This window comes from Lissotriton vulgaris, unplaced genomic scaffold (assembly GCF_964263255.1).
Source record: "Lissotriton vulgaris unplaced genomic scaffold, aLisVul1.2 SCAFFOLD_283, whole genome shotgun sequence".
In the NCBI taxonomy this organism is placed as follows: domain Eukaryota; kingdom Metazoa; phylum Chordata; class Amphibia; order Caudata; family Salamandridae; genus Lissotriton; species Lissotriton vulgaris.
Window position 1 is genome coordinate 580906 of NW_028254237.1, and position 25384 is coordinate 606289.

Sequence of the window (25384 nt, forward strand, 5' to 3'; positions counted from 1 at the left end):
AGTAGTGAGTGCAGAGTAGTGAGTGTGAGTAGTGAGTGCAGAGTAGTGAGTGTGAGTAGTGAGTGCAGAGTAGTGAGTGCAGAGTAGTGAGTGCAGAGTAGTGAGTGCAGAGTGCAGAGTAGTGAGTGCAGAGTGCAGAGTAGTGAGTGCAGAGTAGTGAGTGCAGAGTAGTGAGTGCAGAGTAGTGAGTGCAGAGTAGTGAGTGCAGAGTGTGCAAAGTGCAGAGTAGTGAGTGCAGAGTAGTGAGTGCAGAGTAGTGAGTGCAGAGTGCAGAGTAGTGAGTGCAGAGTGCAGAGTAGTGAGTGCAGAGTAGTTAGTGCAGAGTAGTGAATGCAGAGTAGTGAGTGCAGAGTAGTGAGTGCAGAGTAGTGAGTAGTGAGTGCAGAGTAGTGAGTAGTGAGTGCAGAGTAGTGAGTGCAGAGTGCAGAGTAGTGAGTGCAGAGTAGTGAGTAGTGAGTGCAGAGTAGTGAGTAGTGAGTGCAGAGTAGTGAGTAGTAAGTGCAGAGTAGTGAGTGCAGAGTAGTGAGTGTGAGTAGTGAGTGCAGAGTATTGAGTGCAGAGTGTGCAAAGTGCAGAGTAGTGAGTGCAGAGTAGTGAGTGCAGAGTAGTGAGTGCAGAGTAGTGAGTGCAGAGTGCATAGTAGTGAGTGCAGAGTGCAGAGTAGTGAGTGCAGAGTAGTGAGTGCAGAGTAGTGAGTGCAGAGTATTGAGTGCAGAGTGTGCAAAGTGCAGAGTAGTGAGTGCAGAGTAGTGAGTGCAGAGTAGTGAGTGCAGAGTGCAGAGTAGTGAGTGCAGAGTGCAGAGTAGTGAGTAGTGAGTGCAGAGTAGTGAGTAGTGAGTGCAGAGTAGTGAGTAGTGAGTGCAGAGTAGTGAGTAGTGAGTGCAGAGTAGTGAGTGCATAGTAGTGAGTGCAGAGTAGTGAGTGTGAGTAGTGAGTGCAGAGTATTGAGTGCAGAGTGTGCAAAGTGCAGAGTAGTGAGTGCAGAGTAGTGAGTGCAGAGTAGTGAGTGCAGAGTGCAGAGTAGTGAGTGCAGAGTGCAGAGTAGTGAAGGCAGAGTGCAGAGTAGTGAGTAGTGAGTGCAGAGTAGTGAGTAGTGAGTGCAGAGTAGTGAGTAGTGAGTGCAGAGTAGTGAGTAGTGAGTGCAGAGTAGTGAGTGCAGAGTAGTGAGTGCAGAGTGCAGAGTAGTGAGTGCAGAGTGCAGAGTAGTGAGTGCAGAGTAGTGAGTGCAGAGTAGTGAGTGCAGAGTATTGAGTGCAGAGTGTGCAAAGTGCAGAGTAGTGAGTGCAGAGTAGTGAGTGCAGAGTAGTGAGTGCAGAGTGCAGAGTAGTGAGTGCAGAGTGCAGAGTAGTGAGTGCAGAGTGCAGAGTAGTGAGTAGTGAGTGAAGAGTAGTGAGTAGTGAGTGCAGAGTAGTGAGTAGTGAGTGCAGAGTAGTGAGTGCAGAGTAGTGAGTGCAGAGTAGTGAGTGTGAGTAGTGAGTGCAGAGTATTGAGTGCAGAGTGTGCAAAGTGCAGAGTAGTGAGTGCAGAGTAGTGAGTGCAGAGTAGTGAGTGCAGAGTGCAGAGTAGTGAGTGCAGAGTAGTGAATGCAGAGTGCAGAGTAGTGAGTAGTGAGTGCAGAGTAGTGAGTAGTGAGTGCAGAGTAGTGAGTAGTGAGTGCAGAGTAGTGAGTAGTGAGTGCAGAGTAGTGAGTGCAGAGTAGTGAGTGCAGAGTAGTGAGTGCAGAGTAGTGAGTGTGAGTAGTGAGTGCAGAGTATTGAGTGCAGAGTGTGCAGAGTAGTGAGTGCAGAGTAGTGAGTGCAGAGTAGTGAGTGCAGAGTAGTGAGTGCAGAGTGCAGAGTAGTGAGTGCAGAGTAGTGAGTGCAGAGTAGTGAGTGCAGAGTATTGAGTGCAGAGTGTGCAAAGTGCAGAGTAGTGAGTGCAGAGTAGTGAGTGCAGAGTAGTGAGTGCAGAGTGCAGAGTAGTGAGTGCAGAGTGCAGAGTAGTGAGTAGTGAGTGCTGAGTAGTGAGTGCAGAGTAGTGAGTGTGAGTAGTGAGTGCAGAGTAGTGAGTGCAGAGTAGTGAGTGCAGAGTGCAGAGTAGTGAGTGCAGAGTGCAGAGTAGTGAGTGCAGAGTAGTGAGTGCAGAGTAGTGAGTGCAGAGTAGTGAGTGCAGAGTGTGCAAAGTGCAGAGTAGTGAGTGCAGAGTAGTGAGTGCAGAGTAGTGAGTGCAGAGTGCAGAGTAGTGAGTGCAGAGTGCAGAGTAGTGAGTGCAGAGTGCAGAGTAGTGAGTGCAGAGTAGTAAGTGCAGAGTAGTGAGTGCAGAGTAGTGAGTGCAGAGTAGTGAGTGCAGAAGGCAGAGTAGTGAGTGCAGAGTGCAGAGTAGTGAGTGCAGAGTAGTGAGTGCAGAGTAGTGAGTGCAGAGTAGTGAGTGCAGAGTAGTGAGTGCAGAGTTTGCAAAGTGCAGAATAGTGAGTGCAGAGTAGTGAGTGCAGAGTAGTGAGTGTGAGTAGTGAGTGCAGAGTATTGAGTGCAGAGTGTGCAAAGTGCAGAGTAGTGAGTGCAGAGTAGTGAGTGCAGAGTAGTGAGTGCAGAGTAGTGAGTGCAGAGTGCAGAGTAGTGAGTGCAGAGTAGTGAGTGCAGAGTAGTGAGTGCAGAGTATTGAGTGCAGAGTGTGCAAAGTGCAGAGTAGTGAGTGCAGAGTAGTGAGTGCAGAGTAGTGAGTGCAGAGTGCAGAGTAGTGAGTGCAGAGTGCAGAGTAGTGAGTAGTGAGTGCTGAGTAGTGAGTGCAGAGTAGTGAGTGTGAGTAGTGAGTGCAGAGTAGTGAGTGCAGAGTAGTGAGTGCAGAGTAGTGAGTGCAGAGTGCAGAGTAGTGAGTACAGAGTGCAGAGTAGTGAGTGCAGAGTGCAGAGTAGTGAGTGCAGAGTAGTGAGTGCAGAGTAGTGAGTGCAGAGTAGTGAGTGCAGAGTATTGAGTGCAGAGTGTGCAAAGTGCAGAGTAGTGAGTGCAGAGTAGTGAGTGCAGAGTAGTGAGTGCAGAGTAGTGAGTGCAGAGTGCAGAGTAGTGAGTGCAGAGTGCAGAGTAGTGAGTGCAGAGTGCAGAGTAGTGAGTGCAGAGTGCGGAGTAGTGAGTGCAGAGTAGTGAGTGCAGAGTAGTGAGTGCAGAGTAGTGAGTGCAGAAGGCAGAGTAGTGAGTGCAGAGTAGTGAGTGCAGAGTAGTGAGTGCAGAGTATTGAGTGCAGAGTGTGCAAAGTGCAGAGTAGTGAGTGCAGAGTAGTGAGTGCAGAGTAGTGAGTACAGAGTAGTGAGTGCAGAGTGCAGAGTAGAGAGTGCAGAGTGCAGAGTGTGCAAAGTGCAGAGTAGTGAGTGCAGAGTAGTGAGTGCAGAGTGCAGAGTAGTGAGTGCAGAGTGCAGAGTAGTGAGTAGTGAGTGCTGAGTAGTGAGTGCAGAGTAGTGAGTAGTGAGTGCAGAGTAGTGAGTGCAGAGTAGTGAGTGCAGAGTAGTGAGTGTGAGTAGTGAGTGCAGAGTAGTGAGTGTGAGTAGTGAGTGCAGAGTAGTGAGTGCAGAGTAGTGAGTGCAGAGTAGTGAGTGCAGAGTGCAGAGTAGTGAGTGCAGAGTGCAGAGTAGTGAGTGCAGAGTAGTGAGTGCAGAGTAGTGAGTGCAGAGTATTGAGTGCAGAGTGTGCAAAGTGCAGAGTAGTGAGTGCAGAGTAGTGAGTGCAGAGTAGTGAGTGCAGAGTGCAGAGTAGTGAGTGCAGAGTGCAGAGTAGTGAGTGCAGAGTAGTTAGTGCAGAGTAGTGAGTGCAGAGTAGTGAGTGCAGAGTAGTGAGTAGTGAGTGCAGAGTAGTGAGTAGTGAGTGCAGAGTAGTGAGTGCAGAGTGCGGAGTAGTGAGTGCAGAGTAGTGAGTAGTGAGTGCAGAGTAGTGAGTAATGAGTGCAGAGTAGTGAGTAGTGAGTGCAGAGTAGTGAGTAGTGAGTGCAGAGTAGTGAGTGCAGAGTAGTGAGTGCAGAGTAGTGAGTGTGAGTAGTGAGTGCAGAGTATTGAGTGCAGAGTGTGCAAAGTGCAGAGTAGTGAGTGCAGAGTAGTGAGTGCAGAGTAGTGAGTGCAGAGTGCATAGTAGTGAGTGCAGAGTGCAGAGTAGTGAGTGCAGAGTAGTGAGTGCAGAGTAGTGAGTGCAGAGTATTGAGTGCAGAGTGTGCAAAGTGCAGAGTAGTGAGTGCAGAGTAGTGAGTGCAGAGTAGTGAGTGCAGAGTGCAGAGTAGTGAGTGCAGAGTGCAGAGTAGTGAGTAGTGAGTGCAGAGTAGTGAGTAGTGAGTGCAGAGTAGTGAGTAGTGAGTGCAGAGTAGTGAGTAGTGAGTGCAGAGTAGTGAGTGCATAGTAGTGAGTGCAGAGTAGTGAGTGTGAGTAGTGAGTGCAGAGTATTGAGTGCAGAGTGTGCAAAGTGCAGAGTAGTGAGTGCAGAGTAGTGAGTGCAGAGTAGTGAGTGCAGAGTGCAGAGTAGTGAGTGCAGAGTGCAGAGTAGTGAAGGCAGAGTGCAGAGTAGTGAGTAGTGAGTGCAGAGTAGTGAGTAGTGAGTGCAGAGTAGTGAGTAGTGAGTGCAGAGTAGTGAGTAGTAAGTGCAGAGTAGTGAGTGCAGAGTAGTGAGTGTGAGTAGTGAGTGCAGAGTATTGAGTGCAGAGTGTGCAAAGTGCAGAGTAGTGAGTGCAGAGTAGTGAGTGCAGAGTAGTGAGTGCAGAGTAGTGAGTGCAGAGTGCATAGTAGTGAGTGCAGAGTGCAGAGTAGTGAGTGCAGAGTAGTGAGTGCAGAGTAGTGAGTGCAGAGTGCAGAGTAGTGAGTGCAGAGTAGTGAGTGCAGAGTAGTGAGTGCAGAGTGCATAGTAGTGAGTGCAAAGTGCAGAGTAGTGAGTGCAGAGTAGTGAGTGCAGAGTAGTGAGTGCAGAGTGCAGAGTAGTGAGTGCAGAGTGCAGAGTAGTGAAGGCAGAGTGCAGAGTAGTGAGTAGTGAGTGCAGAGTAGTGAGTAGTGAGTGCAGAGTAGTGAGTGCAGAGTAGTGAGTAGTGAGTGCAGAGTAGTGAGTGCAGAGTAGTGAGTGCAGAGTGCAGAGTAGTGAGTGCAGAGTGCAGAGTAGTGAGTGCAGAGTAGTGAGTGCAGAGTAGTGAGTGCAGAGTATTGAGTGCAGAGTGTGCAAAGTGCAGAGTAGTGAGTGCAGAGTAGTGAGTGCAGAGTAGTGAGTGCAGAGTGCAGAGTAGTGAGTGCAGAGTGCAGAGTAGTGAGTGCAGAGTGCAGAGTAGTGAGTAGTGAGTGAAGAGTAGTGAGAAGTGAGTGCAGAGTAGTGAGTAGTGAGTGCAGAGTAGTGAGTGCAGAGTAGTGAGTGCAGAGTAGTGAGTGTGAGTAGTGAGTGCAGAGTATTGAGTGCAGAGTGTGCAAAGTGCAGAGTAGTGAGTGCAGAGTAGTGAGTGCAGAGTAGTGAGTGCAGAGTGCAGAGTAGTGAGTGCAGAGTAGTGAATGCAGAGTGCAGAGTAGTGAGTAGTGAGTGCAGAGTAGTGAGTAGTGAGTGCAGAGTAGTGAGTAGTGAGTGCAGAGTAGTGAGTAGTGAGTGCAGAGTAGTGAGTGCAGAGTAGTGAGTGCAGAGTAGTGAGTGCAGAGTAGTGAGTGTGAGTAGTGAGTGCAGAGTATTGAGTGCAGAGTGTGCAGAGTAGTGAGTGCAGAGTAGTGAGTGCAGAGTAGTGAGTGCAGAGTAGTGAGTGCAGAGTGCAGAGTAGTGAGTGCAGAGTAGTGAGTGCAGAGTAGTGAGTGCAGAGTATTGAGTGCAGAGTGTGCAAAGTGCAGAGTAGTGAGTGCAGAGTAGTGAGTGCAGAGTAGTGAGTGCAGAGTGCAGAGTAGTGAGTGCAGAGTGCAGAGTAGTGAGTAGTGAGTGCTGAGTAGTGAGTGCAGAGTAGTGAGTGTGAGTAGTGAGTGCAGAGTAGTGAGTGCAGAGTAGTGAGTGCAGAGTGCAGAGTAGTGAGTGCAGAGTGCAGAGTAGTGAGTGCAGAGTAGTGAGTGCAGAGTAGTGAGTGTGAGTAGTGAGTGCAGAGTATTGAGTGCAGAGTGTGCAAAGTGCAGAGTAGTGAGTGCAGAGTAGTGAGTGCAGAGTAGTGAGTGCAGAGTGCAGAGTAGTGAGTGCAGAGTAGTGAATGCAGAGTGCAGAGTAGTGAGTAGTGAGTGCAGAGTAGTGAGTAGTGAGTGCAGAGTAGTGAGTAGTGAGTGCAGAGTAGTGAGTAGTGAGTGCAGAGTAGTGAGTGCAGAGTAGTGAGTGCAGAGTAGTGAGTGCAGAGTAGTGAGTGTGAGTAGTGAGTGCAGAGTATTGAGTGCAGAGTGTGCAGAGTAGTGAGTGCAGAGTAGTGAGTGCAGAGTAGTGAGTGCAGAGTAGTGAGTGCAGAGTGCAGAGTAGTGAGTGCAGAGTAGTGAGTGCAGAGTAGTGAGTGCAGAGTATTGAGTGCAGAGTGTGCAAAGTGCAGAGTAGTGAGTGCAGAGTAGTGAGTGCAGAGTAGTGAGTGCAGAGTGCAGAGTAGTGAGTGCAGAGTGCAGAGTAGTGAGTAGTGAGTGCTGAGTAGTGAGTGCAGAGTAGTGAGTGTGAGTAGTGAGTGCAGAGTAGTGAGTGCAGAGTAGTGAGTGCAGAGTAGTGAGTGCAGAGTGTGCAAAGTGCAGAGTAGTGAGTGCAGAGTAGTGAGTGCAGAGTAGTGAGTGCAGAGTGCAGAGTAGTGAGTGCAGAGTGCAGAGTAGTGAGTGCAGAGTGCAGAGTAGTGAGTGCAGAGTAGTAAGTGCAGAGTAGTGAGTGCAGAGTAGTGAGTGCAGAGTAGTGAGTGCAGAAGGCAGAGTAGTGAGTGCAGAGTGCAGAGTAGTGAGTGCAGAGTAGTGAGTGCAGAGTAGTGAGTGCAGAGTAGTGAGTGCAGAGTAGTGAGTGCAGAGTTTGCAAAGTGCAGAATAGTGAGTGCAGAGTAGTGAGTGCAGAGTAGTGAGTGTGAGTAGTGAGTGCAGAGTATTGAGTGCAGAGTGTGCAAAGTGCAGAGTAGTGAGTGCAGAGTAGTGAGTGCAGAGTAGTGAGTGCAGAGTAGTGAGTGCAGAGTGCAGAGTAGTGAGTGCAGAGTAGTGAGTGCAGAGTAGTGAGTGCAGAGTATTGAGTGCAGAGTGTGCAAAGTGCAGAGTAGTGAGTGCAGAGTAGTGAGTGCAGAGTAGTGAGTGCAGAGTGCAGAGTAGTGAGTGCAGAGTGCAGAGTAGTGAGTAGTGAGTGCTGAGTAGTGAGTGCAGAGTAGTGAGTGTGAGTAGTGAGTGCAGAGTAGTGAGTGCAGAGTAGTGAGTGCAGAGTAGTGAGTGCAGAGTGCAGAGTAGTGAGTACAGAGTGCAGAGTAGTGAGTGCAGAGTGCAGAGTAGTGAGTGCAGAGTAGTGAGTGCAGAGTAGTGAGTGCAGAGTATTGAGTGCAGAGTGTGCAAAGTGCAGAGTAGTGAGTGCAGAGTAGTGAGTGCAGAGTAGTGAGTGCAGAGTAGTGAGTGCAGAGTGCAGAGTAGTGAGTGCAGAGTGCAGAGTAGTGAGTGCAGAGTGCAGAGTAGTGAGTGCAGAGTGCGGAGTAGTGAGTGCAGAGTAGTGAGTGCAGAGTAGTGAGTGCAGAGTAGTGAGTGCAGAAGGCAGAGTAGTGAGTGCAGAGTAGTGAGTGCAGAGTAGTGAGTGCAGAGTATTGAGTGCAGAGTGTGCAAAGTGCAGAGTAGTGAGTGCAGAGTAGTGAGTGCAGAGTAGTGAGTACAGAGTAGTGAGTGCAGAGTAGAGAGTGCAGAGTGCAGAGTGTGCAAAGTGCAGAGTAGTGAGTGCAGAGTAGTGAGTGCAGAGTGCAGAGTAGTGAGTGCAGAGTGCAGAGTAGTGAGTAGTGAGTGCTGAGTAGTGAGTGCAGAGTAGTGAGTAGTGAGTGCAGAGTAGTGAGTGCAGAGTAGTGAGTGCAGAGTAGTGAGTGTGAGTAGTGAGTGCAGAGTAGTGAGTGTGAGTAGTGAGTGCAGAGTAGTGAGTGCAGAGTAGTGAGTGCAGAGTAGTGAGTGCAGAGTGCAGAGTAGTGAGTGCAGAGTGCAGAGTAGTGAGTGCAGAGTAGTGAGTGCAGAGTAGTGAGTGCAGAGTAGTGAGTGCAGAGTATTGAGTGCAGAGTGTGCAAAGTGCAGAGTAGTGAGTGCAGAGTAGTGAGTGCAGAGTAGTGAGTGCAGAGTGCAGAGTAGTGAGTGCAGAGTGCAGAGTAGTGAGTGCAGAGTAGTTAGTGCAGAGTAGTGAGTGCAGAGTAGTGAGTGCAGAGTAGTGAGTAGTGAGTGCAGAGTAGTGAGTAGTGAGTGCAGAGTAGTGAGTGCAGAGTGCGGAGTAGTGAGTGCAGAGTAGTGAGTAGTGAGTGCAGAGTAGTGAGTAATGAGTGCAGAGTAGTGAGTAGTGAGTGCAGAGTAGTGAGTAGTGAGTGCAGAGTAGTGAGTGCAGAGTAGTGAGTGCAGAGTAGTGAGTGTGAGTAGTGAGTGCAGAGTATTGAGTGCAGAGTGTGCAAAGTGCAGAGTAGTGAGTGCAGAGTAGTGAGTGCAGAGTAGTGAGTGCAGAGTAGTGAGTGCAGAGTGCATAGTAGTGAGTGCAGAGTGCAGAGTAGTGAGTGCAGAGTAGTGAGTGCAGAGTAGTGAGTGCAGAGTATTGAGTGCAGAGTGTGCAAAGTGCAGAGTAGTGAGTGCAGAGTAGTGAGTGCAGAGTAGTGAGTGCAGAGTGCAGAGTAGTGAGTGCAGAGTAGTGAGTAGTGAGTGCAGAGTAGTGAGTAGTGAGTGCAGAGTAGTGAGTAGTGAGTGCAGAGTAGTGAGTAGTGAGTGCAGAGTAGTGAGTGCATAGTAGTGAGTGCAGAGTAGTGAGTGTGAGTAGTGAGTGCAGAGTATTGAGTGCAGAGTGTGCAAAGTGCAGAGTAGTGAGTGCAGAGTAGTGAGTGCAGAGTAGTGAGTGCAGAGTGCAGAGTAGTGAGTGCAGAGTGCAGAGTAGTGAAGGCAGAGTGCAGAGTAGTGAGTAGTGAGTGCAGAGTAGTGAGTAGTGAGTGCAGAGTAGTGAGTAGTGAGTGCAGAGTAGTGAGTGCAGAGTAGTGAGTAGTGAGTGCAGAGTAGTGAGTAGTGAGTGCAGAGTAGTGAGTGCAGAGTAGTGAGTGCAGAGTGCAGAGTAGTGAGTGCAGAGTGCAGAGTAGTGAGTGCAGAGTAGTGAGTGCAGAGTATTGAGTGCAGAGTGTGCAAAGTGCAGAGTAGTGAGTGCAGAGTAGTGAGTGCAGAGTAGTGAGTGCAGAGTGCAGAGTAGTGAGTGCAGAGTGCAGAGTAGTGAGTGCCGAGTGCAGAGTAGTGAGTAGTGAGTGAAGAGTAGTGAGTAGTGAGTGCAGAGTAGTGAGTAGTGAGTGCAGAGTAGTGAGTAGTGAGTGCAGAGTAGTGAGTGCAGAGTAGTGAGTGTGAGTAGTGAGTGCAGAGTATTGAGTGCAGAGTGTGCAAAGTGCAGAGTAGTGAGTGCAGAGTAGTGAGTGCAGAGTAGTGAGTGCAGAGTGCAGAGTAGTGAGTGCAGAGTGCAGAGTAGTGAGTAGTGAGTGCAGAGTAGTGAGTAGTGAGTGCAGAGTAGTGAGTAGTGAGTGCAGAGTAGTGAGTAGTGAGTGCAGAGTAGTGAGTGCAGAGTAGTGAGTGCAGAGTAGTGAGTGCAGAGTAGTGAGTGTGAGTAGTGAGTGCAGAGTATTGAGTGCAGAGTGTGCAGAGTAGTGAGTGCAGAGTAGTGAGTGCAGAGTAGTGAGTGCAGAGTAGTGAGTGCAGAGTGCAGAGTAGTGAGTGCAGAGTAGTGAGTGCAGAGTAGTGAGTGCAGAGTATTGAGTGCAGAGTGTGCAAAGTGCAGAGTAGTGAGTGCAGAGTAGTGAGTGCAGAGTAGTGAGTGCAGAGTGCAGAGTAGTGAGTGCAGAGTGCAGAGTAGTGAGTAGTGAGTGCTGAGTAGTGAGTGCAGAGTAGTGAGTGTGAGTAGTGAGTGCAGAGTAGTGAGTGCAGAGTAGTGAGTGCAGAGTGCAGAGTAGTGAGTGCAGAGTGCAGAGTAGTGAGTGCAGAGTAGTGAGTGCAGAGTAGTGAGTGCAGAGTAGTGAGTGCAGAGTAGTGAGTGCAGAGTGTGCAAAGTGCAGAGTAGTGAGTGCAGAGTAGTGAGTGCAGAGTGCAGAGTAGTGAGTGCAGAGTGCAGAGTAGTGAGTGCAGAGTGCAGAGTAGTGAGTGCAGAGTAGTGAGTGCAGAGTAGTGAGTGCAGATTAGTGAGTGCAGAGTAGTGAGTGCAGAAGGCAGAGTAGTGAGTGCAGAGTGCAGAGTAGTGAGTGCAGAGTAGTGAGTGCAGAGTAGTGAGTGCAGAGTAGTGAGTGCAGAGTTTGCAAAGTGCAGAATAGTGAGTGCAGAGTAGTGAGTGCAGAGTAGTGAGTGTGAGTAGTGAGTGCAGAGTATTGAGTGCAGAGTGTGCAAAGTGCAGAGTAGTGAGTGCAGAGTAGTGAGTGCAGAGTAGTGAGTGCAGAGTAGTGAGTGCAGAGTAGTGAGTGCAGAGTGCAGAGTAGTGAGTGCAGAGTAGTGAGTGCAGAGTAGTGAGTGCAGAGTATTGAGTGCAGAGTGTGCAAAGTGCAGAGTAGTGAGTGCAGAGTAGTGAGTGCAGAGTAGTGAGTGCAGAGTGCAGAGTAGTGAGTGCAGAGTGCAGAGTAGTGAGTAGTGAGTGCTGAGTAGTGAGTGCAGAGTAGTGAGTGTGAGTAGTGAGTGCAGAGTAGTGAGTGCAGAGTAGTGAGTGCAGAGTAGTGAGTGCAGAGTGCAGAGTAGTGAGTACAGAGTGCAGAGTAGTGAGTGCAGAGTGCAGAGTAGTGAGTGCAGAGTAGTGAGTGCAGAGTAGTGAGTGCAGAGTAGTGAGTGCAGAGTATTGAGTGCAGAGTGTGCAAAGTGCAGAGTAGTGAGTGCAGAGTAGTGAGTGCAGAGTGCAGAGTAGTGAGTGCAGAGTGCAGAGTAGTGAGTGCAGAGTGCAGAGTAGTGAGTGCAGAGTGCGGAGTAGTGAGTGCAGAGTAGTGAGTGCAGAGTAGTGAGTGCAGAGTAGTGAGTGCAGAAGGCAGAGTAGTGAGTGCAGAGTAGTGAGTGCAGAGTAGTGAGTGCAGAGTATTGAGTGCAGAGTGTGCAAAGTGCAGAGTAGTGAGTGCAGGGTAGTGAGTGCAGAGTAGTGAGTACAGAGTAGTGAGTGCAGAGTAGAGAGTGCAGAGTGCAGAGTAGTGAGTGCAGAGTGTGCAAAGTGCAGAGTAGTGAGTGCAGAGTAGTGAGTGCAGAGTGCAGAGTAGTGAGTGCAGAGTGCAGAGTAGTGAGTAGTGAGTGCTGAGTAGTGAGTGCAGAGTAGTGAGTAGTGAGTGCAGAGTAGTGAGTGCAGAGTAGTGAGTGCAGAGTAGTGAGTGCAGAGTAGTGAGTGCAGAGTAGTGAGTGCAGAGTGAGTGTGCAGAGCAGTGAGTGTGCAGAGCAGTGAGTGCAGGTGCAGAGTGGTGTGTGCTGTTGAGTGCAGAGTGCTGTGTATTGGCAATGTAAATGACAATGCCATTTATTTATGATTTAAAGGAAAAAAAAGAAATGTCATGAGCAATGCCAATTGCTCTACCTTTAATGATGCCGAGACCATTGCATTGCAAATGCTTGTTTTAAATATCTATTTTCATTCTCCGTTAGAACTGTGAGCTTAAGTGTGGAATTGGAAATGCTGAATTAAACATGCCACTGCTATCATTAGTGGTGCTCATATCACCCTGGAAAAGTAGTCGAACAAGCTTTCTTCCTGGAGCCCTGGAAGGAGGGATTTAAAGGTCTTTTCACAAATGTCACTACTGGTATTCTTGGTCACTTTGTTTGACCTCATTTTGACAAGAAAGTCAGAACAAAATCACTGTCCCAGATGTGGTATATATGCCAAACAGCGCATGGCTGCTTCTTTCTGGCAACTGACCGATTACCGGGAGGGGTTATACAACAATAACCAGTACCTTATCTATCAATGTATAGAAAAATCCACATTTGATCATTTTGGGGCAGAATTTGTTCACACGCGGGCTTTAAAGGACACATTTCTGTTTAATTGTGTATTATTTGTGCACTTACCCCTAAGAAGCTTTGGAAAGCTAGGAGTATGTTTACGGTGAATACATAACTAGGGGAGGCTCAGAGGTTCAACGTGTGGTCACAGCAGCACCTCGGTTTGAGGGTTGTAGAGGCTGAGACTAAAGATTTACAATTCATGTAAAATACCACTGATTATTATGGGGAGTCTTCACATGTTTACATCTTGATTAAATGAACCTTTCTAGTCCAATGGAAACATGGCAGGACTCACTTAACATGGCGGGTGGCAGCCTCCTTATCACTTTGGCACTGAAGAAGGCCGTAAGGGCGGAAATGCATTTGCCGCAGTTTTAATAAAAAGTGCTTCCAAGATTCCCCTGCGTGGCCTCTGCTCTTTCGTCAGGAGGAGGGTTTTTGGTGATATATATATATATATATATATATATATATATATATATATATATATATATATATATATATATATATATATATATATTTTTTTTTTTCCAAACCTTCTTCCAGCAGAGAAGAAAATAGCCACACACCGTAACGGAGTTTACATTCACTTGTCCTTTATTCCTTCAGCAATCCTGACATGTTTCGTTCTACCAAGAACTTTTTCAAAGGTTATGCTTCACGGAGATAAGCGCCACTGCTGCTGATCTTTAGCCTCGCACAGGTGTGCATGTTTTCTTTCGCGCCCACGGTGGAACGCCCTCAGTGAGCCGCCAAGCATTGTGGTGCTTATAGTTCTCATTATTTCCATTTTCTTTTTTGACCCTCCATTGGGAATCATTTGTGATGCAAAGTCAATCGTGCCACTTGCGAAACCCACTTTTAAGGCTTGCTGTGATCCTTGCCAGAGCAGGTCTCTGGCGTCGCCTGTCTACCCTTGAATCGCTTTCACGGAACAGCAGGAGGGTTCCTTTCAGGTAGACACTGGCGCACTTGCAGGAGGTGCGTTGCTAAGGTAGAACCAAACCGTTTTGTATTTTTCCAAACCTTCTCCCAGCAGAGAATAAAATAGCCACTCACCGCAACGGAGTTTGCATTCACTTGTCCTTTATTCCTTCAGCAAGCCTGACATGTTTCGTTCTACCAAGAACTATTTTAAAGTTTATATATATATATATTTGTGTGTGTGTGTAATCTGTTTTAGACCAGTAGGTTAAACGTCACTTATTCTTTCAATGACTTTTTCTTCACTGTCCCTATAACAGGTTTTCTACATTTTCTACATTTTTGTGATTTTCTACCGGTTTTCTTTTTTTATTTAAAACATGTGACGACACCAGGCCAAGGCAAGCCACCAAAGGTGAGTCCAGGTTACCTTTACTGTAGCCGGTCTAGCTTGGTTCGACTTTCTGTCTGTGAATGGGCTGGAGCCAATCGCAGCTCTCGCCAGGAGCATGCACACCAACGTGCCTAGGACGCAGACGGGGCCATACAGGGAACCAAAACCGGACCTGGCAAAGTGCTCGGCCGCCTCCCCCACACCCGGGGGTTGGGGATGCGACCGCGCTCTTTGCCAGGGCCGGCCCAAAACCGGCCCCCACCCTTGCGGCGCACCGGGGGATTGCCCGGAGCCCGCAACGGCCAGTCCGGGCCTGGATGCAGATTTCCTGAAATAGTGGTTCAGGGATATGACACAGTGGATGGATGGAGGGGGGCAGGTGTGAAAGGGTACCTCTCATTATACTGATCTGTAACAGATGAAAGTGCAACATACGGAACATGGAAGCGGCTGTGTATGTTTATTGTGATTAAAAGTGATTAAACATATATATAAAATTTCAGAAATTCATTCAGGACAGTATAAATGAAGGAAAAGAGAAACAAACTTCAATTTACTTCTACATCTGATCATTCCTGTTACTGTAATAGAGAGCTGCAGGAATGGAGTGACAAAACCAAAACAAATAAGAAACATGACATACGGGCATAACATGCACTAAACATGGCAGCAAATACAGGGGGTGAGGAGCACGGCACACATGGACAATTCAGAAGGATTCAAGATCATGGATGACATGTCAGTACCCTGCCTTAACATCTGAAGGTCAGTCACAGGATACTGCGTCTCTTCCTATTCCTATTCTTCCAGGATCTGCTGTGTCGTCACCGGGGGTGTAATGGAACATGACACGTGCAGTAAGGCGACCAGATAGGAACAGACTGGAAGCCATCATCACATCTGAGATAAAGGAGTTGGAGAGGAACAGGCAACATCATACCTCAGTCTTCTCCTTCCTCCAACACCACAGATGGTGACTGAGCTTCTGTTTCCAGCAGTCTTGGGTGACTCCAGATCTAGTTGGGTAAGAGCCTCCACCCATAGCCAGCTGACGGGTCGGATCTATCAATGCGCTACAGCATCACATTATTCGCAGATAATTTACTGACATACCTATTCTTGTATTCATGCATTGATGGAAGATCTAACTCATGTCTAGATAAACTCATTTGATTGTTATTCAATAGGATCTTTCCTCCAGCCGGTGAATATCTGATCGATTTACGGCTGGGTAGTTACTTCTGTTAGATCTTGTTGTTCTGTCGGCGTCCAATGATCATCGTCAAATTAACAAATCATTTCCATGAGATATTAGCTCACATTTTCCAGACTTGCTTTAGCTGCCTGTGTTCATTGATAACTGTCCACAGGCAACTTAAAACAAGCCGAGAACATGAAAGTATGACTGGATCAGCCTGGTATGAGCCTGCCTTTCGGTACACCGCGGTATTGCGGAGCGTAGAGGAGCAGTGTAGAGGTCTTCCAACCACGGATCTAGCGCGTGCATCAACAGCGCATGCACGCTTCATTCTCGATGCTCTACTACTCATTCACATGGTACTGGTTTCTGGATTTCTCCTCTCCGGGACCCCACCATGGCGCATTGACTACTCCTGTGTTTATCTCGCAAATTTATGACCTTGTTTTTGACTTGTTGAAAGGGACCTGAGGTGGTTCTCCGCCGCCTCCTTGGGAGCTGCCACATCCTGTACCACTCTCGAGATTGTTGTTGTCTTGTTGGTATGTGATACACCAGTTTCCTCCTCCTTCACCGTTTGTAAAGCGCTCATATACCCTCTTGGGTCAAGTTCACACTATATAAAACTCTAAAAAATGTAAAATAAATACATATGGATGTGCTGACTGCTGTTTTCTTGATAAGTGAAAACTTTACATGGCAGATCTGACATTGACCACCGGCTCAGTTACAGAGCCCAATATCTTTGAAAGGATGCTTTTCTCTGAAAATATGATCTTGTTGAATGCTCTTCACATGGTGAACGCTCCGGATAGTTGTCTCCCAGCGTGCTACGTTTCAGGAATGGACGTGGACTCCATCTGGAAAGGAAAGAGATGTGTTGTTTAGGCACAGGCGTGGCTTGGATGGGTGTTTCTTTAAGAGTTGCTGCCTTTCATGCAATACACCTCTCCCACCCTGCCCTATATCACAAACACTTAATAGCTCAGTTGAAGAGTCCCTTCACTGGCCTTCAATATCTGAGGCCCATAGTAAAAAAACATCTGCCTTGCCCTAGACAACAATGATCTTTAGAGCATCCCACTCAAACAACAAGGTATCCATCATGACCCACTCACCAGCAAAACAAATGATTGAGTACAACCAAAGCAACAAGTTAAAACCGAGAATAACCCGATGCAATAAGCTACAAAACACCTACACCAACCATCCTCTGGAGAGACGTCTATTGGAGTATTTACGGGAAAAAGGGTCTGTGTGAAAAAGCACGACTGAGTTACTCTAACGTCTTGCGTTAGTTTTATCGCCTTACCAAACGTTGGGCGCCATGTAGTGTAGTTCCTATTTTCCCTATAGGCTCTGCGCATTGGAATAACATAAACAGCAGTGTAGACGTAGGACTGAGGTCTTCTAGGTCTCTACTGACTATGTTAGACTTAATTTAGGTTTGCGCCAGCTAGCTCAGAGGTCACTGGAAACTTTCTTGAATGAATAGGAAGGGATCAGCTTCCCTGGTCAGACAAGAAGGGATTCAGCTTCCGACAAACCGCATAAACATAAAAACAGCTAAGAGGTCTTTTAGTTTTCCAGAATTACTGGGCGCACTTCCTTAGTGGCCGCAGGGTATTGTTTTAATTGGTAATAAGTTTAGGCAATGAGGCGAGCCGTAATACCTCTGAACCGCTCAAATGTGGACCAGAAAGCTGATCCACTCACAATAGAAAAACAACTATGCCCCTGCACTCAAACAGTTCAGTGAGTAGATTGTAATTGTAGTATTAGTTTCTTAAATTCAACAAGTAAGACATTTAGACAAATCTAAACATGTAGTCAATCTCCGAGAATGAGTATATGTGCATGGAGATACCTAGGTAGAAACACAGTCCATATCTGGTACACGGCAACCGGGAAACCTAAGAGAGGGAGATCGACAACTACAAGGTTAGCTGCCTACGTTGACAAGACGGCGTACCCGCCCACCATCAACGTAGCTCTCCTCCCGGTTAACTCTTCACACGGGGATTAACAAGATGTCATACAACCCGCTAAATTACTTGGACTTCCGAACCAAGATTCCACGCCACGCCCGAACTGGGCGTTTTTCCCACCGAACATCTACCATAACTTTTTCTTACGAGGACACGGAACAGAGTCAAGCACACTGACCGGCCATTTCCTTTAAATTTCATTTACCTAACAATGACAGATGACTAGACATCCGCACAGATTGTATTTAGTCCTAAAGGTTTTTCCAATCCAGCCCTGAAGATTCGCAGCTTGTTCTCTGCGATGAAACACGTGTTGGTTTTGAAATGGAACAATAAAGCATAAGTGTCCACACCAAGAACAGACTGTGTTTCTACCTATGTATCTCCATGCACATATACTCATTCTCGGAGATTGACTACATGTTTAGATTTGTCTAAATGTCTTACTTGTTGAATTTAAGAAACTAAACCGCATAAACATGACAACTTTGCTCCCTCAGAATAAGAGTAAATCTCTAGAGTCGTGTGAAAACAATAGACAGCTATTTCACTCAGTCAGATGTGCGTTCTTAGTTTCACCAGAGTGCAGAGAAGAGAGAGACGGGCGTTTTCAATAAAAGGTGTTATTTATTGAACAGTCATCCTTCTCATGCAAGAGAAATGAATTGCCACAATTGCAACACTTAATATAACGTAAAGTGCGTACAGTAAAAGGAGTATTATGAAATAATACTGTAAAAGCATTGATATGGTTTCTTAGCCATAAGACACTTTAAAATGGATAAAATATATACATACATATATACATAGGCTAACGTGCTCAACTGGTGCTTCTAAAATACGCCTACCCCGGTGTACCTGACCTAAGCCTAACACGTGGGAAGGAGTATGTAAGTAGCAGTTTAAGTTAAGTTGGTTTTGCCAATAATCTGATACAAGAATTCTCTCTAAGGGTTTAGTCAGCACTGTACCTTGGGAATAGAATGTAGGAGGTCTGGTATCTCTCTCTCAGGACTTGATATCCCAGTCACCCGCAAGGGTAGGCTGGAAAAGCCGGAGCTGGATTTTCTCGGCAGGAGAAAAATACAGCGTCTTTCTCAGCGCGTCAAAGAGGAGGGGCAGCGTCCGCGGGCTCTCGCATCAGCTGGGCTCTCGGCAAGTAGATTTGCTGCTCTGCTCCAAAACCACCACCGTGTGTTTGCTTAAGGCAACGTTGGTATATTTATACCTGAAAGGAGCCAAGTTTGACGTAAGATTTGGACATAAGACGCCAATAAAGATGTCACTTAGAACTGGCGGTGCTTACAGTGCTTGAAGGAGTTCTATTACAAATCAAAACAAAGCAAGTGGGGATTTCCCATGTTGCTGGAGGTTTGGTATGTTGAAAGAACTCGTTGTGCTTTCTAGGAATCCAAGGAAGTAGCTTTTGCCGTGCCTTGGACTGCAAGGGCGATTTACTGAAATATGGATCTGATTCTTATGCCATTATAGGGATATTATTGATTATAGCCGTACAAGGGCATAAAATAGCAATATTGATTCGGGTTCCTAGATAAAACACATCAGAACTTCTTCATTTTTTTAAAAACCCTGCTGACATTATTTACACTTTACTCAGGCCTACACCAAATACCAAGTATCTATTGAAGTCCATATCCGAGGGAACGGGCTGTAGGGTATAAACTGCGCAAGGTCATGAAGCTAAGTATGCACTGATTCTTCTCTTAATGAGAGTGCTCCAAGGGAATTGTACAACCACCACCCCATGGTCTCAAAGAATGTAGACTCAGGTCACATATATATAACAAACAAAAGGACAATATCCTGAGCAGCAATCATGTAACCGAGCACATATATGTCCACACAGTAGTCTTCAAAGTTGATCTTCTTTGCACTTTATTCCACACCTGTACTTTATTTTACACCTTTGTAGCACTTTAAGACAAATCACCAGAAATGGGTTGTACATGTTGTAATGTGGCTGATGTATATATTTGTTCTAGCCCTGAGGAGGTCTATGGTTAAATCCATAAAGACTTGTTGGCTTAATCTGTGGCTATTTGAGGTTGATGAAGATTGGAGTGCTGATTTATATACAAACAAGTTATGGAATAAAGTACAAAGAAGATCAACTTTGAAGACTACTGTGTGGACTTATATGTGCTCGATTACATGACTGCTGCTCAGGACTTTGACCTTTTGTTTATCTATTGATGTTCATTTAGTTCAGCTTTTATGACCTCTTCCCAAGTGTTCATGTTGATAAACCACTATCTTTAGGCATCTACCACTATTACCATGAAGCAAATTAAAACCACCTATACGGTCCTCGTCACTACACAAGATCCAATAAATATATAGAGATATTCTAAAAAAACGAAAGGGTAAAGTGGCGTTATAGTTAGGAATTGCAAATGTAATTAAATATTACTTAAAATGTTTAAAAAACATAGGATTTTGCTGAAAAAACAAAGGTGAAAGTAACAATATAGGGCCCTACTATGATATCGGCGGGACTGACATCGACGTCACGTCGGTGTCGGTCCCACCAACATCTGAAGCAGCCGCCACACCGCCTCATTACTATGCGGTTGGTCCGGCTACATAGGTGGGGGAAGACCACTTTGATTCCGACGGGCTCAAGGAACCCGTCGGCCTAGCAGTCGTGATGTAATCCCTACAATGAGGGTGGTGCCTACCCAGGCACCACCGTAGGGTTTATGATGGCTACATAACAACGGACCCAAATACCTCAACGAATGAATCAACTTCCACATACCCAAAGCAAATCCCCGAACTACCAACTACGCACTAGCTTAAACCCCGCGCATCCACAGAGCCAGAGCAGGTAGAAGATCCTTCTATCCCATCGCAGCCAAGACCTGGAACGAGCTACCGGCAGACATAAGACATGCCCCCTCCGTGAACACCTTCAGGAAGACCCTCAAGACCAGGCTCTTCATCTAAGCAGATCTGCGGGCCCCCCCCCACAGCGCCATGAGACCCTCACGGGTGAGTAGCGCACTTACAATTCCCCTGATGGATTGATAGATGGCTCTTTCTAACAGCCTTTCAATGGACCAGAAGTATACATATAAGCAGATATGAGGGTAAATTATGTTGGAGCCCTTCACAGTGACTGCCTGGTTACAGTCAACTCTGATTGTACGATAGATATTACCCACCATGATATTGGTGCATCAAATAATTCTAGAGCTTATTTCCTTTGTAAGATATAGGAAGAGTTGTTGAAGCCCAGGGGTCAGGGAAGGTGCCTGGGCTTGATAAAATTCCAACTGACCTCTTTAAGCCCAAACCAGATATATGGGTTTCCTATATAAATGCCATTTCTAATGCCTTGAATGTGCTCCGACCCCTGACACATGGAAAGGAGCAGTGATGGTGCCAATTGTTCAATTTGAGGGAACTATCGCCTGATTAGCGCAATGGACAGCCAGCAAAAGATGTGTTTCAGGTAAGTCTTAGACAATCTTACACCTTGGCTAACAGAAAGTAACATGCTTAGTCAGTTTCAGTCTGCTTTTAGGAAGGTATAGGTATGGTTGACCAATGCTTTTGATTAAATGGAAGATAGTGGACGTTAACGGGGCAGCCTTCACCCGGGCTTTGTAGATCTCCACGCTGCATTTGATATGGTGCCGCGGAGTAAGTTATGGGAAGCACCTTGAGAGCTGGGGTTTCCTGCTGATCTACTAGATACATTAATGTATTTGAATTTATGAACTATGCCTAGGTCAGGTGGGAGCCTAAATACAGAACTTACTCCCAGAACTACTGTGAAGAAAGGGGTCCAGCAAGGGTATGTTGTGGCCCCTACCTTGCTTTCTCCTTTTAATAATGGATATACAGATGTGTTACTTGATTGTATGAACACAGATATTGAAGGTGGAACACATATGTCACACATGTCCACCATGATTGAAGTACACAGATATTGAAGCTGGAGCACACATATCCACTACAATTGATGTGCACAGATATTGAGGTCGCAGGTATTCTTAGGTGTGGGCGGAAGTCATGGAATTTGACGCAGCGGAATTCCGCAGAGTTACAAAAAACTCATTGAGATTCTGCAGAGTTCTGCTAATGGTCATAAATAGGCATAGAATGCGACTCACACTGCGATTGATCACCGGGAACGCATTTCATGCTGAAAACTCAGCATGAACGGCACCACAGGGCACTCCAGAGGACACCGCTACTGATGGTGCTTTGTTGCCTCTTGAGTGGAGTTTCTACTCAGGAGGCAGCCTTCTGACTGCGAGCGGCCGCAACCACCCACGTTGGAAAAACCTACCCAGATCTCCTCCAGCGACCAAAAATCACGCCAGTGGATGCCAAATCTCTCTTGCCATTTACTGTTTAGCTCACAAAACAATTCCACCGCACAGCGACTGGCAGAATTTGTCTGGAACCCGCATTACAAGAGTAATGCAGAGTCGCCAAAACGCCACCAATTCTGCCAGTGGAAGTTAATATTTCACCCCCAGGCAAAACATAAAGCAAAATTGTGTGCACGTAACACAACAATACTCAGCAACACATGGCACATTTTGAAATGTTTCTGTCAGCTGGTTATGAAACAAGTAATTAAATAAGAATATAACAATAATATCTCAGCTCTAATATTGGTATTCATCTTTTTAAAGCTCCAAATTTGGTTTTGCCAAGTAGAGTATCAAAATATAATTTCTTTTTTATTTCTTTTGCGAACTTTGAGAAGATGTTATGTATTCAACCCTTTATAACTTAGCAAACTTCTTGCAAGTAATGAAGATTATATTGCTATAAAAAAACGTCGGCAAAGTAGGTTTGGGGTAAAAAAAATACATCAATATCTTACGCCTGCCTCATAGCAGGCGTAAGGCTGACGCTGGCACATTTGAAATGGGAATTGCCCATGTGTAATGACACATTGATGGAGTTGTGTCACTTTTGTGACACACTCCAGAAATGCGTCCTTTTTGGGCCTACAGATATGTCAGAAATACATACGTATCTGTAACTCCATTGTGACATGATGAATGATACTGTTAATATGTTGCATGTTGCAAGGAGGGCGCAGTGAAAAGATCTGCATCGCTGTTTTCACTCAGCGATGCGTCACTTTTCATAAATGGCTCCTGGCTCAGCCTTGCTCGTGGCGTCTGCTGAGCTCTTTCTCCAAGCAGCAGAAGAGGCGTTAGCCAGCACAGTGGCCCGTTGGTCCTGTATTTGTTAATACCCCACGAGCTGAGGTTCAGATGGGCTCATTGTGAATACCCACTGAGTGCTGTGAAAGTGGTCGGAAAGGAGAGTTATGCTAGAGATTGTTCAGTCTGTTGGGTGACATAGCAATTGGAAAGACCACTGCCATCGCTCTCTGCTCACTTTCACAGGGCTCCACAGCATCTTCTGGGCCAGCCCATCTGACCCTCGCCCCGGGGGTAATCAAAAATGCAAGAAGCCTGCAGACCTGCAACAATTCCAAGATATGCCTTCACCGATTGCCTGAGCATCTGCAGCTGCTCCTGAAACCATTCTCTTTCATTTTTCAGGGGAAGCTAGAGTAACCATTTCAAATGTAGGGTGTCTGTCCAGTGGCGGCTGGTGAACTTCAAAAGTGGTGGCATGTAAATACTTTCTTAAAACTTGAACAAGCAAGCTCACAGTGCAAGAGCACACAGCCTACTTCGAGGGTATTCCGCTGCAGACATTTTGTAAAACATAGGGATAAATTGTACATTTTGGAGCGCAAGCTCCACATAAATTAGCTTGAAATCTAACAAACGTTTTTGTAATGTGCCAGGCAAACCTTGCCTTTCCTAGGTATATGAGGATGCCACACCAGCTCTCTGCTCCTAGACCACCAAACCCATAGACAGTCCGCCTGCCAGATTACGAGTTGTAATCCTGGCGGATGGTCCTGGGGCGACCGTACCACGTCGGTGCCTTCCTAAGGCTCAAAGTAGAGCCACAGAAAGGCAGTGTTGTTGGAGCGACACACATGTCATGCATTACTTCCTGTGCAGGAACTAGGGGTGCAAACATGTGCCTCCCTGCATGCACCCCCATGCACACCAGCCACAGGGGGGCCTGTAAAAGTCCCCTGAGTTGCCTCACCGCTGCACTTTTCATGACTGAGCTCACATCCATTGAAAAGGTCTCGGTGGCCAACTCGTAATATGCTTGGTGATGCCACATCGGCACCACCAGCATACTGTGGTCTCTGACTGCTGCGCCACCACCGTGGGATCCATGATCCCTGGGCTTTGCTGTTGTACTGTGGCGGTCTGACCGCCAAATTCAAAATACGGTGGTTGGCTGCCGGTGCAGCGGTTCTGCACCGCAACCACGGGTTCGGTGGTCCCATGGACTGCTAAACTCATAATCGGGCCCGATGGGAGTTGCCCAGAATCATTTGATGTTGAGCGGACGCAGAGACTCGAACCTGGTCCATTGTCAGCAGCTCTGGCCATAACACCACATCTCGTGCAGAGGGAGGGAAGCAGAAGCCACAAAAAAGCCAACAGGACCTCGAGCTGAGCCAGAGCCAGGCTTCAGCCCTGAGCCAGACTCGAACTTTCAGTGGCTCACCGACCTCTAGGAAATAGAAAAAACTAAATCTTGATTTAAAAAGAAAGTTAAATAGGATTAGATCTTTATGAAAGCTAAGTGGGGTCCTTGCAGACACGCAATGCTAACTGTAGTTTACAAAACATTACCAAAAAGAAAAGCAACTTTTAACATGACTTTATGTACTTTTCATGCGCCCGGTCATTAAAGAGGAAGCTCTTAAAATGAACTGAAATGAAGCATGAGTACTAACCCGGCGACCTCCACTTTTCCAGTCAACTTACTGCAGGCCAGCCTCTTCATGGATCTTCTCCTCTACTAGCGGCTTGAGGCCCTGAACCTCTAGATCAGGAGCTGAATGTTGACTGTCAAACCAGAAGGCAGGATAAGACTGGGGGCTGACACTTGTTCACCACTATATCCTGGCATATGACAGGACATGGGGCGACTGTGTCGAAAACACTTTACCCCTGAGCAGGATGCTATATTTATACACTGGGCATGCGCAGGATGTCTAATGCCTTGTCACATGCGCAGTCCATCTGGAATCCTGCTCTCTCCTGCCCAGTGCACTGACATGCGCACTTCTCACTGGAACAGTAATCAGACTAACTATGAAATCTGTCAATTCATCTCCTTACATTCCTGCAGCCCAAACTGTGGTGGGTCCTTTCTTTTTCTGAAGATGCTGGTGGGCACCGCTCCAGTACCCCCTATGGACCAGTCACCTCTGCCCTGTCCTATTTTAGGTTGAGAAATTTCTTCTTGAAGGATTTCCTATGTCAACTTGATTCTGCAAGTGATATGTAACCCAGTGTACTGATTCACCCCCTGGAAGAATTAAATACCAAGGACCTGATAATGAGTGAGTTGGTGAATTCCGACTCCTCTGTAAACCCCTGTTGGCGCACGGGTCCGGATTATAAGTTTGGTTGTATTTAATAAATTCAATACCTATCGGTTGCATTAAATCACTCAAACTTTGTTACATTTAGGCAGATCACACCTGCCAAAATCTAACAGGGGAAATGTACATGGTATTTCCTATACCATGCAGATTTTAGTGCATTAACCAACAAAATCCACATGTCTTTCCCTGAATAACAGCTCTGCGGGGTCATTATTTATCAGGAGCGATAAGAGGCACCTTAACTCGTAATCAGAGACAAATCACTGGCTTTAGTGTCAAAAAAGGACAGAGAAAGCTATACCCACCATGTGGCTGAACTGCAGGATATGTAGTATCAGAAAAACTGTAATCAATACCACCATTCCTGCTTGACCAGATTATATGATCTTACGAAAGTAGTTACCTGTACCTCCTTTTTAACGATCATCACATTTGTATGTTTACATGACTTTTATTGCACAATTTACATGGTAACTTTGTGATGGTTCAGCTCGTGCTTGGCACTCCCTGCTAATTTGCTTGCTTTCTTACCTCTAGATCCTTCCTCTAGTAGACTACTCGTCAACGCCAAACAGAGCCACCCATATGGGTACTAGGTTTCACCTTGATATAAGTGGTAACTATTGAGGGACATGCTTCCCTTTTCTCAGCCTGTAACACCGTCATGCTTATATAACAACTAGGCCCCGGCAATTTTTTTGTTATGTCAGCACAATTTAGCCTAGTTTTAGTAATTTTACATGACTCTTGATGCACCAAATTCCTGAAATTATGCTGTTAAGCTAGGTTTTTTGCATTTGTTTGAGTGAAATGCATGTTTATGTTCAAAGTCGATATGAGGATGCATTTTATACTAAAGGACTGTACCAAGTGGCAGTTTTGCATTTTGCCTAATTAAGTGTAATTTGTCTATTTTTTCTGACATTTTGCATAATTACAGCAATGCATATTATGTGGTTTCACAGACCCCTAAAAATAACACATTTCCCTTTTATGAGCACCTAAAACTGCAGTTTTCACTTTTTCTAAGTGGCCCACTCTGAGTCCCATAAACATCTGGAATTTCAAAGGGAGTAAAATGTTGTGCTCAAATGGACAGCAGTTCCCATGCAATTCTCTCTCTGTGGTCTTTGAGGCATGTTGTATATACTCTGTGGGCTTACAGCTAGCCTATTGCTTTTTATTTTCTATTCTGAGCATCATTTGTAAATCCCTGCCTCTATGTGGTCATTCTCTTGCAAATGTTCCTCCATTTTGTGTGCTGCTCCCTCACACAGAGCATGGCCCAATTGCTTATAGCCGTACACTTTTTTGCTTGTAGGTTTGCTTTTCTGCACTCTTTTTTCTT

General features: G+C 46.4%; 1 long non-coding RNA gene across 2 annotated transcripts in view; it reads right to left on the reverse strand.

Annotated features, from left to right (window-relative positions):
• Positions 1–13805: 13805 nt before the first annotated feature.
• LOC147659621 (uncharacterized) overlaps positions 13806–25384 on the reverse strand; it is a 32771-nt gene continuing 21192 nt past the window's right edge. For both annotated transcript variants that reach the window (XR_015307200.1, XR_015307199.1), the window contains exon 2: positions 13806–15422. This is a non-coding gene — a long non-coding RNA (uncharacterized LOC147659621). The remainder of the gene's footprint in view (positions 15423–25384) is intronic.